Source organism: Passer montanus, unplaced genomic scaffold (assembly GCF_014805655.1).
Source record: "Passer montanus isolate IOZ18808 unplaced genomic scaffold, ASM1480565v1 scaffold16, whole genome shotgun sequence".
In the NCBI taxonomy this organism is placed as follows: Eukaryota; Metazoa; Chordata; class Aves; order Passeriformes; family Passeridae; genus Passer; species Passer montanus.
Window position 1 is genome coordinate 13,590,732 of NW_024363160.1, and position 12,525 is coordinate 13,603,256.

Below are 12,525 nucleotides of genomic sequence, written 5' to 3' on the forward strand. Positions count from 1 at the left end.
GTAACACTAAGAGAAGACAGAAGGAGACAGAATCCACTGCTCTTTTCAGAAAACATCCTCAACTGAGTGTTAAAAGAGCAAAGCTTATTGTAAAATAGCAGCAGAAGTGAATCCACTTTCCCCTGTGCACACAGCTGTTCATTACACAATACTTTGGTTTCAACAATGAATCTGCCTTCAGAAGGCTTGACCTCTTCCCTGCCCACGTAGCCTCACCTTTCTGCCACAAACTCTCATCCTCTTGGTGTGTAACTGCAGCTGTTTGGGCTCCTGTACTATGGGTTGGTCCACAAAAAGGATTTGGGTGGAAACCCAAGGTCTTCTCCACTTTCCCCTGCTAAACCTGTGGGAAAGCAAATATATCAGGGAGCATGCATGCAAGAAACATTGCCCAATTTCCCAGCTGAGGTACATGTGGAAAATGCCATGATCTTTAGTTTCTGCATTGCTAGAGGGATACAAGCCAGAAGAAATTCAGAGGTCAATGAAAGAGATTCAGCAATTACTTTAGGAAAAATTCACCTATACTAAAAAGTAGCAAGAAGTAGATTGGAATTCAGAATACAAGGCATTTCTTTCTAGGTCACTAATTGATCTCCAAGTCAAATACAAAGGGTATTTAGGCTGGTAGAAGTGAAGATCCTGATACTTTCACATCACTATTGGATCATCATCGTCGTCAGGAGCAATAAAAGTGAATGAAAGACATAAAAATAAAAGCAACGACTTTTAGGTGGATGTAAGGTAAAAGGTTGTGTCATGCTGGAAGGAATAAAGCAAAGGTGGCTGAGGCTGAAGGTCACCTCTATTTTGCAACTGGAACAAACAGTGATTGCATCTTTTCAAATGTTTAATCTGTAAGCACCAAGGAACAGGGGCACAGTACAGCAATGCCTGCAACAACAACAGAGTGCTTGAGCCAACTACAGAAGGGGAGGACAGTTTATTTAAGAGCTCCTCTGCTTTTTCCTTTACTTCAAAGTATCTTCTTCTAGCCAGCACCAGCACAGAAAATTATCTTATGAATAGCTAATAAGCAAAGAGTAGATCCTCTGTCTGTTCGCTATAATTTAGAACAAAACACTCTGTGTTGTATTTAAGTGATTTCCAGACGTAAAGTGTGAAGGCTTCCATAACCCACTGATCTGATAACTGTCCATATCCCAGCTTTCCCCCTTCTCAGTCCCCCTTGTCTGATACTCCCCCAGGAAAAACACTGAAAGAAACAAGCCTAAACCCCTGCATCTATTTCCTCCCACACCCACACAGTACATACCCATAACAGAACTTTTTTCTCAGCTTCAAAAATGCAAAATGTCCCCTGTAAACAAACCCGAAGAGAAGAGAAGAGAAGAGAAGAGAAGAGAAGAGAAGAGAAGAGAAGAGAAGAGAAGAGAAGAGAAGAGAAGAGAAGAGAAGGAATGCATGGTGAAAGTGAACACTAAGCAGCAGCAGGTTTGTCAGACCAGCCCAATGTCCCACTCCTGCTACGAAGAGTCTGCTGATGACAGCACAAAATACCGAAGCTGGGCCTGCTCGTGCACCAGTTGTAATGAAATGGTGCCTGCAACAGGCAGAAGAGACAAAATGTGGGTAACAGGGGTAAAAAAAGAGAAACAAAAACCACCATAATTTCCTCTCAAAGCTGCTGGTGTATTATGGGGTTATTACACTGCCTTGCATCTCTAGGATGTGAGTTCAGACATGTTTGCCTCGACAAAATCCTCAGCCCCTTAGCACTGTTTGGGTACCGCGGGTATCGTGGGACAGTGAGCTGCTGAAGTAGCACCAAACAGCCCAAGGCAGATGTGCCACTTCCCTCCCTGGAACAGTGCACTCACAGGATGTGAGATACTGCAGTGAGAAAATGCTGAGGCAGCTTGGGATTCACTAGAGAATGAGAGTACAGTCCTGCAGCCTGAAGGCTCAACATGCTGCCTTGGACTGTAAATGTCTGAGAAACCCACATGGAATATATACACCTTGTCCCCTGCCTGTAAAGGTGTGGAGCCCACACGTGCCCCAAGGAGCAACTCCATTGCTGGAAGCAGCACCAGGGGCTCAAGTAGCAGAGATGTGCACTGTGAGACAGTTCCAATAAAGAAAAAAAAAAGGAGAAAAAAGAGGAAGGAAAATAATTATAATATTATTAAAAATGCATTAATGGGAAGTCTTCCTTAAAAATTTATATTATATACTTACACACACACAACATAATTTTCTTTCCAAAACACCCATTTTGCTCTATTAAAACAACATCCTGCATGAGACAAATCTTACATTTTTAAGGGAGGCCACAGTGTGCAAAACAGAGGAAAGGCTTTAGAAGGAGGAAATAAAATTATGCTTGAATTCTGTCTTAGAAAAACAGACTCAAGTCCAGTCTTTGTGAGGGTTACTGGAGTGATGCTGATACATCTAATGAGCTAATCAATAGTGCTCAAAAGCTTATTAAACTTGCATCCTCTGGATGTGCTACCTGACACCTTGGGGTAATTTGTAGACCTGCTGAGCATTTGGTACCAGCTGAAGTCAATGAGTGTAAAAAACACTTGAGAATTTTAAATAGTAACAAACAGCAAATTCTCAGAATAAAAAATTTAAAAAAAAAATCAGAGTAGTCTCTAAACATCTGAAGGCCCTTTTCACTTTTCTATAGTGCTCACAAATTCTATCAGCACAAGGACAAGCAGCAGTGAGGATAATGGAGAGAAAGTAAGGGAAAAAATTAATGAGGTTGTGTCAAGGCCCTTTACAAAGCCACCAGTAAAGTCACACAGGTAACCTCATGACTGATTTCCCAACCCACAAATGTTAAGACAATTTTGTGCATGGGTTTTTACTTACATGTGGTGCTTCCCCAGTGCCGCTGTTTCCAGCAGAAGGGAACTCAAGAGGTACTGGGTGTCTCAGCACCAGCTGGGAAAGCTTTCCTAGGACATCCCCAACTTCTTGCTCCAGCCAGCTGTACATGCTACATGTCCCACCAGTGGTATCAGCAATGAAATTGGACCCTTCCAACACATCCAGTTCAGCTCTCCAGTGGAGGAAGGCCTTTAGCGCCTTCAACAGCCTAATGCTTGCTGAGCTGCTGCTCTGCCTGTGGCTGTACCTGGAGAGGGTGCATCTCTCCAGCCTGTTCAGCACCAGAAGGTACCAGGAGAGTGGGAGTTTGTCATCCTGCTCGTTGTAAAGAAGTGAAGTCTCACTCAGACTGACATTTGTCTCTGCTGCTCACCAGCAGCCCTCTCTGTTCCATACAACCTGCTTCCCCCAGGATGGTTCCTGACTGCAAGCTAGTGCTTCTTTCTCATTAAGTGGATCCTGCACAGAAAAACAAACACTTTCTTCACTTTTCTTACCACAATTGTTGATTTCTCCGATGAGTAACATTTGTTTAACTAGCACATCTCAGATTTATTTAAATTACTGTTCTTAAAATGTTAAAGGTAAAGGACATCCCATATCTTCCTTTTGATGCTTTTTGATATACTTTTAACTCCAGATAGGTCACAAGTGACTGCTCATTTGAATTGTATTTTTTGAGGAAATTAACAGAGGATTCTTTTCTTTTATCCTTACTTTAAAAAAACAAACAAGATTTTGTAAGTTAACATGACAATGAATATCATCCAGAAGTCATAACGTGGTTGCAATTTCTTTTCCTGGAAACTAATGTAATTAATTTCAGTAGAACTGCTCAAAAGAGAGAGTTTAATAGCATTATCTCACAGAGACACATGAGCAGAGAAGAGACAGACTAAAAAAGTGTGACAAACAATTTACTTTTTCAAAACTCAAAAAACAAAACAAAGACCCCCTGTGAACACTGGGCAATCCTCATAATCTCTTTTTTCCTGGGACAGCATCATTAATTTAAGGATGAAGTCCATGGGTAAAAATCCTGCTGTTTTTCCTTCCTTATATAGCCCAGAAAGCAATGGAAAAATGTCTTCTGTATTTATTTATTAAACAACTTGTGAACTTTCTTTTAATTAAACAACTTTAAAGTTGTTTCATTCAACAACTTTCTTCTAATTGGAGTGTGTGGCTTTTTCCCAATTCCAAAGTGACAAACAGCAGGAATGCTGGAAGATTGCTGGTGCAGCATCTCTGTTTTGCTCTCAGATGCAATGTGCTCACCAGTGACTCACCAGATACCCGAGGGCATGGAGGGCAGTGGCAGGGTGGCCATCACAGAGCCCCACATCTCTGCCCATCACTTCCTTATCAGCTGGTGAAGATCAGGAGGTGGATGCCAATGGTGCCAACTGCAGCTGGCTCAGGCCACAACCCAGGAGAGCACTAAAAGTGATGTTGCATAATTGAGAGCACTCTTTGGTAAATTATTCATAAATCAGTTAAGGCAGAGGAGGACAGAGCCTTAGCCAGCATGCAGCAGCAAAGCCAGGTTGGTTTCAGTAGATTTAAACATGGAAAATGCTGAACATGTCTTTTAAATATGCAAAGTCCCATTGACATAAAGGAGGAAGCTACTAGAGACTATCAGAGACTTAAATGTCTCTTTTGCAGAGATTATGGTAGTCCATGAAATGCCTTTGAAGAATTGCATGTTAATATCTGCCCAAGTGTGGTGACACGTCAGACTAGAGCCCATCATTTCAATCATCTGTTCCCAGGTTAACAACCACGGCAGCCAGAACAGCCCTACTTCTAACAGAAGACGTGTGATGATTTGAATTATTACAGTGTGTTCCCAGGCAGCACTTCAAATTACATTTAAATGGGGGGAAAAAAATCCCAACCCTTAGTGGAATGAAAAATCTATTCATTGTATAATCTTGGAAGACTTTTCTACAAGACTTAAATTAGGACCCTTAATAAATCTCTCAGAGGCTTTTAGCAACTTACGTTGTGTTTATGTTTAATAAAAATGGTGGAGGGTTCCAACTAAATTAAATTAAACTAGCTCTTAATTCCTATGTTTTGAAAAGGCATCACGTTGATACTGTGATGACTTTATTCATGGAAATATGATTCAACTCTTTGGCTCACAAATCACGGTTACCAACCCCGCACGAAGGAAAAAAAGAAATCACAGCTGCAGTCTCTGAGCTCCTGGAGACAAATGTCTGAAAGAAAAGAAAACAAAAGAAACCAAAAGGGAGAGCTAACCCTTGGGAAGCATTGTCTAGGTTTGTGGCCACCTCTGACTAACCATTCGCCCCTATTTTTGAACATCTGAGTCATCCCCTGGGGTGCTGCACCTCTGTGCAAATAAATAAATAAGGATAAACCAACAGAGCAACAGAAAATGTGAATGGTTGGTGGAGAGGAACATGTTTGGTCAGGGTGGTGAAGAGGGGAGAACAAACCTCAAGGATAAATACTTTCCAACCCCAAAATGGATCAGAAATAAAACAGCAAAACAGCCAACAAACAATCTATACCCTTTTAGCAGAGACCAATTTTACCATCTCTATTCAAGATATGCTTCCAGATAGATAATAAAATGCAGCAGGATTCTCCTCTGAACGATGAATAAAGGAAATTATGTCACTTTCCAAAACAAACAAAAAACCCCAAGATCTGGCCTGCAGTTACCAAGTTTGATTGTATTGCAACATAGGAAATTTGAAGATCCTCTCTGACCTACACAGGAGGACCAGGCAAGCCCCCTCTATCCCCCTCACAAGGCCAAGGACAACAGCAGGGTGATGGGGATTCTCTTCCTTTGTACATAAGAAAGCAACATAAAAACATTATCCTTCAGAAAGACCATAAACTCTACTTTTCCCAACCTACAAGCATAGTGTAACACCACTGCATGGAAAACAAGCAGCTCCAACCCAACTTGCAATCTGCCACCTGCAGAGCAGCCCCTGGCTCCTGCAGCTGCCCTCAGCTGGCACTGGTGGCTGTTCCCAGGCTGGACACACAGCTTACATCAGTCTGCACCTTGCACAGCCACTTAGGGCACTTCTGCAGGTGGCTTTAAAATTACTGTCCCTGTTGTGTGAAACCACTTGACAGCAGCTTTATTTTTATACAGACTTTGCACAGGTGAAAACATGAGATGTAAAGCAGCCAGCAGGCCATGGCTGTGTGGCTTTGCAGAAACAAAACTGACTGCAGTTATCCAGATAACTGCTTGCTGGGCATCACTCAGGGAATCGTACTAGGAACCAAGCCAGCATTTAAAACACACATTAAACAAATCCTTTCCTTCCCTGCAAGGCACAAATAGTTGTGCTAATGAAAAAGGGATGGGGGACAGCACAGGTGAAAAAAGCTCCTGGTGCAGGGTATTTTTTAAGCCAGTGCTGCTACTAAGACAGATGTTGCAAAGCCATGCCCTCAGCCTGGTAGCTTTAACATTGAGAATTGCTATTTCTCACCCCAAATGGATCATGGGACCTTCTGGCTCACAGAGGAGCCTGTAGGCTACAGCCAGCATGCATGAGAGAAATGTCCCTAAAAATGTCTTGATGTTAAAATGATGTTGAATAGAAGTGCCATTGAAAATACCCAATGATTTCTGGCAAGCCACACGGCAAAGCTGCTGGCAAAAGAACTGCAAAGGGAAAAAAAATATTAAAAAAAAGAAACAGAGTCAACAATCATTAAATGCTGATGTGTTAGATGTGTCTATGGACAATTTTTCAGTGTAACCCTCACCTTGCTCTGTTCACAAACAAACTTTCCCAGAATTAGCAGCCAACACAGATGCCCATATAGCTTCGGGCAATGCACAAAAGTTCAAGCTCCTGACAGTATTGCTATACACATACTGGGGCTGAGAGGGGAAAACAACTGACAAGGGTCCCTGTCCCAAGCCCCAGCCTCCATCCTGATGCCTGAAGCTCATCAGCCTCTCATCTTTGCACAGGCTGTCTGTGGGGCAAGGTGTACATGTGAACCTTTGTGATTTGTGCAGTCAGTTCAGTCTTTAGAAACCTTAAACCTGCTGTGTTATTGCATGTATAGTAACAGCAAACTCCCTTTTCCTACTGTTGGTGGATTTTGGGGTAAATCTAGTAAAATACTCACTTTTTCTCTCACCTATGCTGTTAATTGCTGGTCTATAATTAAATTGAACACAGCAGGACAGTAAATGACAGAAAGGCTCAATGTTATAGCTTTGGTGCCTCATAAAGTACTAACCTGGGGCACATGCAATATCCACATAGCACAGCTTAAATGATCAATCTAAAACCAACAGGAACTTTTATATGGACTGATGGTCTTTGGCTTAGACCCCTTCCAAACACTGAGTTTTCATGAGTTATACCAGCTGCTGCTTGTATTTATTTTATAAACACCACATGCTAAGTGTAAATTGCATCGCCACCACCACTGATTTCACCCCAGACACGTCTATACAAGTTGGGGGTGGTGGAATCCAGGTTTAGGCTGAAGGCCAAGAAAGACCTCTCCAGTGGGGTTGTATAATTGAGGCCTTTTTTAAAATTTTAATAAAATACTGAAACAACAAGCATATGGAAGAGTAAGAGATTTGGTTTATCACAACGTTATTGACTTGTTGCATAGGAGACCTAACACTTGCCAACACAAAACCCACAGAGAGAACCACTAGCCCAGACAGACACACTCACAGCCTGGTCATCAGCATCTATCCACAGACCAGGTCCTGCTTTCCAGTCATCTTTTGTACTACAAATTTCTGCAGGCAGAAAGATACAGGACAGAGAAAAACCAAAACAAGCAATGCAGGCTCTTCAGAGGGAAGGGAGTGAATAAATGTAAGGTAAATCATGACTTTCAGAGCCAAGTCATGGGGTTTTTTCCAGGACTTCCTTCCCATCTCTAAAAATACTATAAAGGAAACATTGCTACTCCTCAAGGCCCTTTTCAGGTCAGAAGCAGGGTTCAAGTACCTTAAGAATAAGCACAAAACCTCACTCTAGAGTCTTCAGGCATTTCACCTGAATGGAGTCTTTAAAGTCTTAGATCAGTAATTACCTTAATGAACTTGCAGCTATTATTAGTAGACAGACTATAAGCAAGCTAGCTCTTTCCTGCTTTATTTTAACCAGCAAGCCATCTTTCAAACTGGGCATTCTCACATTGAAAACACATGTTTTGGTCAGCCCAGGTTTTTGGTTGGTTTGTTTATTTGTGTTTGGGCTGACCACGGCCGCGCTGTCTCCAGAGCTCCTCAACTCCCACGCACTTTGCTGCCTCTGCAGGGCTCAGCTGTGACACACTGTGGGTGCAGGTCAAGCACATCCCCGGCGTTTCTGAGGTCACAGAGTTACAGGCTTCCCAGCAGCACATCCCATCAAGTGTTTTGTAAAAGCAAGGCCAAACAGCACAGCAAAGTGCACAAAAAAAAGAGTTTTGCTCATCTGCAGCTGAAGGAGGTATTCAGATGGGGAGATCTTCCAGGGCAGGAATTCCATGTTTGTACTGATGTCAGAGCTTACCTCCTGCCCTTCTGTATTAATAATACAATAGGACAGATTTTATAACAGAGCAGGACCAAGAGTGTGGGTAACAGTTGTTGTGATGACCTGGAGTCAAAGTGTGGTTTCTTTCTATGTATTATTTACTTATACTTTAGTGTGTATATATACACACATGCTTATATATACATACAAATGCATATATACACGTTTGCATGTGTATTTATCCACTGTTTATATATTTTATAAACTTACACGTAGTTTGTATATTAAAAAAAAGGGAAATAATTTTCCAAGAGGATTATATATGCTTTCCTCATGGAAAACCTAAACTTGTTCTTTTTTTTTTTAATATTTCCTCTGGTAAATTCAGCTTCCATCTGTTCTGCAGAACAACTCTTCCCTTGCATTTCTGTGAAGTGATTGAGATCTGTCCTTCAGCAGTTGATGGTATTATTCCATTATCTTGAGTCCACGGAATACTGGAGGACACATCCATGTCTCCATTGCACTAGAGAGCCCAAAACTGGGCCCAGTACTCCAGATGTGGCCTCACAAGTGCTGAAGAGGTGGGAAGGATCACTTCCCTCAGCCTCCTGATAACACTCTGAATGCAGCCCAGGAGGCTGTTGGCCTCAGTCGTGGTCTATCAAGCACTGCTTCATTTTATTTTTACTTTTGCCTGCAAGTTTGATGAGGGTGCACCCAAACATTACCCCATCATCCAGGTCATTAGTGAAAATATCTAACAGCATTTGACCCCAGGATTGACCCTTGAGGACCAGCCTCTGGCTGGACTCCATGCCACTTGTTATAATGCTTTGAGCCCAGCAGTTCTGCCAGGTAAAACCATCTCACTGTCCAAACATGTAATCCATACACCATTAGTTTGTCCATGAGATTGTTATGGGAGACAGTGATAAAAGCCTTGCTAATGCTGAAATAAAGAACAGCCACTGTTCCAGTCATGTCATTGTGGAAAGTTGTTGCCACTGTAAATTTATGCTTGATCTTGCTTGATTTGCTCATCGGAATGGATGGCTCCACAACACAAATGAAAACCAGTTAGCCCTCTTGGACCCCAGTGCCCTCCAGGATGATCTCCTCTGGGATTCCTCCACACAAATCCCTGAACAAAGTGCTCTCCTGAAGTCCAGTCCTTCACCTTTTCCCCCTTATCTCAGGATCCCACACACACAATCTCATGGTTACTGCTGCCCTCAACCCTCACATCCCTGATTAGTCTTTCCTCCCTGCAAGTACAAGGTCCAGCAGAGTATGTCCCCTCATTTGCTTCTTGATCACCTTTATCAGGAAGTTGTTGTCAATGCACTCCAGAAGCCTCGTGGATTGCTCGTGCCCTGATGAGTTGTCCTTCCAGCACATATTGGGATGTTTGGCTAGACTCCCACAAGGATCTGAGCCAGTGACCACAAGACTTCTTCCAAATATCTGAACACAGCTTTGTCCAATTGTTTACAGCAGACATCCACAACACCACCCCACGTGTTGGTGTGCCCTCTAACACTGATCTGCAAGCTCTCAGCTGACTCTCACCTCTTCCTAAAGCAGAGCTCCAACCATTCCCACTTGTAACTATGGTGTGGCCTTCCTACAGAGCCTCTATCCAGCCACTGCAGTGCTACAGCACTGTTAGCTACCCCACCACATCTGTGCAGACACGGAGCTCATCTGCCTTGCCCCAGCCTCAGGGAGAGATCCCCAGCCCCAGATCTGCAGAGCTGCACCCTCCTCAGCAGCTTGCAGTGGGCTGTGGCCTCTGCTGAGTCAGGGAGTCAGGGGTAATTTCTCTGCCGAGTGCTGGGGACCACCTCTGGCAGTTCCCTGCCACTGCTGCTGAGCACAAAGCACTGCCAGCCCAGCCCCTGGCCTCCTCCTGCACTAAGGGCTGCTGGCTGCATGCCGGGAGTGATGGTTTTACAGGCTCTCCCCAGCACCAGCTGCCAGGATTCCTGACCCTGCCTGGTCAGGATTCAGCTGGAACAAAAGCTCAAAAGCCCCTTCTCACAAGAAACTCTTCAATATTTATACCATCTACCATAGATATCACAAGCCAAGTGAAAATTTTACCATCTGCTCCTTTCTACAGGTGAGGAAAAGCAAGCAGTCAGGGTCAGAGATGCCTTAACACTTACACTGGTTTTATCAATTCAGTGATTTTTACCACCACCATTCCATTATCACAGAGCTAATGACAGCCAATGGACAAATTAATAATTCCACAGTAATCTATTACTGAAAATAAAGCTGACCGAGACACTTACACTGGTTTTATCAATTCAGTGATTTTTACCACCACCATTCCAATTATCACAGAGCTAACGACAGCCATCATGGACAAATTAATAATTCCACAGTAATGTATTACTGAAAATAAAGCTGACCCAGACGCAGAGTGAAATAATATGTCTAATACCAGGTCCACACTCACTAAGTACCTTAAAGAAAGTTAATCCCCTCCCTTGGATATCACCCAGACCTGAAGCACCACATGTCTTGGCGTACGTGGAGGAAGAGGAAGGTGACAGTATATCAAAGACTGCTTTCATCAATCCCACAACAAGAACAAAATCAAGAAAAAGATATTATACTGTACTATAGGCCAAGCTGTAGCAAAGGACACCAATGTGTGTGTACACAAAGGATCACAAGGGGATCTGATCTCCACTCTCACCTCCACAGGCAGCACCTTCAGGCTGTTGAAACTTGACCCTGTGCATATCCTAACAAACTAACACAGAAAATGTCACTCTGACTTTCTCTTGCTCACCTCCAGGTAATTTTCCACCAGGTTCCCTTTCCATTTGATGAGAGACTTAATTATCTGACAAATCAAAATCCCCAGCACCCCCACTGCTGTTCTGATTAGCCCCATCAGCAGCCATCATCCCACTCTTTTCTACAAACAGGAAGACAGAGTTACCTCTCAGACCATAAAATAGGATTATTTGTCATGCTGCCTCTCACAAAGACACAAATTCCATTTTCAGAGCATTTTGAATATTACCTGTGACTGCCTGAACAACAGGCTTCTCTTGCCAATACCTCTTTTAAAAGTGTACACTCAACTAAGATTTACCTTCAGGTGAAAGCCATTTTCATTTGGGTAAGGAACACAGTTGGATTTTTTGGTTTTGGATTTATTTGGGTTTTTTTAATAGAGAATTACCAATGCAGTCTGATCTCTGACGTTGAATGCTTGATGTCATATCAAAATCAATTATATGACCCAGTAATTAAACATTTGGTAGAGCACTTGGAACACATTTCAAAGTAATCCCTGTTTCCTTCGACTGCAATAATGCACTGAGTACCCATCATGTAAATGTGCAAACTTTTACCTCCAGTTTCCATCTTTCCTAAACACACTTCTAATAATAATGTGCTTCAGTAATAATGACAGATTTATTTTAAGCATCACCTAGGACTAGAGCAGGCCTACTGAGATTCAAACACCATGATTCCTGCAGATTATGCTGTGAGAAAAAAAAATTAAAATTAATTACTTTGAATAGTAATTATAAAAGTTAATTGTAATTTAAAAATTAACTATAATTAATTTCAAGAAGTCTCAGTAAGAGAACATTTACCCAAACTTCTGCAAAGTCTCTTCCTTTTAAGTTGTATACATTGAGAAGTTAATTATTTAATTCTTTTTTGCATATTCAGTAAATTGTGAAGAGCAAAGACATAAACACTTACAAAATATGTTTTTAATCCCTTGACCCCTTTCTACATTCAAAATATTTTCCTGTACACAGAAACAATAAATAATTTTTTCTTAATTCCTTCTGCTGCCAGAAGCATATCCCTGGAGTGCCCAAATTACACATAATTTGAGGCAACTTACCCAAACTTCTGCAAAGTCTCTTCCTTTTAAGTTGTATACATTGAGAAGTTAATAATTTAATTCTTTTTTGCATATTCAGTAAATTGTGAAGAGCAAAGACAAACACAAAATATGTTTTTAATCCCTTGGCCCCCTTCTACATTCAAAATATGTTCCTGTACACAGAAACAATAAATAACTTTTTCTTAATTCCTTCTGCTGTCAGAAGCATATCCCTGGAGTGCTCAAATTACACATAATTTGAGGCAATTTAACACTATTTGAGGT

The 12,525-nt window shown here is 42.0% G+C and overlaps 1 pseudogene; it reads right to left on the reverse strand.

Moving 5' to 3' along the window:
* LOC120499218 overlaps positions 1-12,525 on the reverse strand; it is a 75,871-nt pseudogene that overhangs the window by 62,413 nt on the left and 933 nt on the right.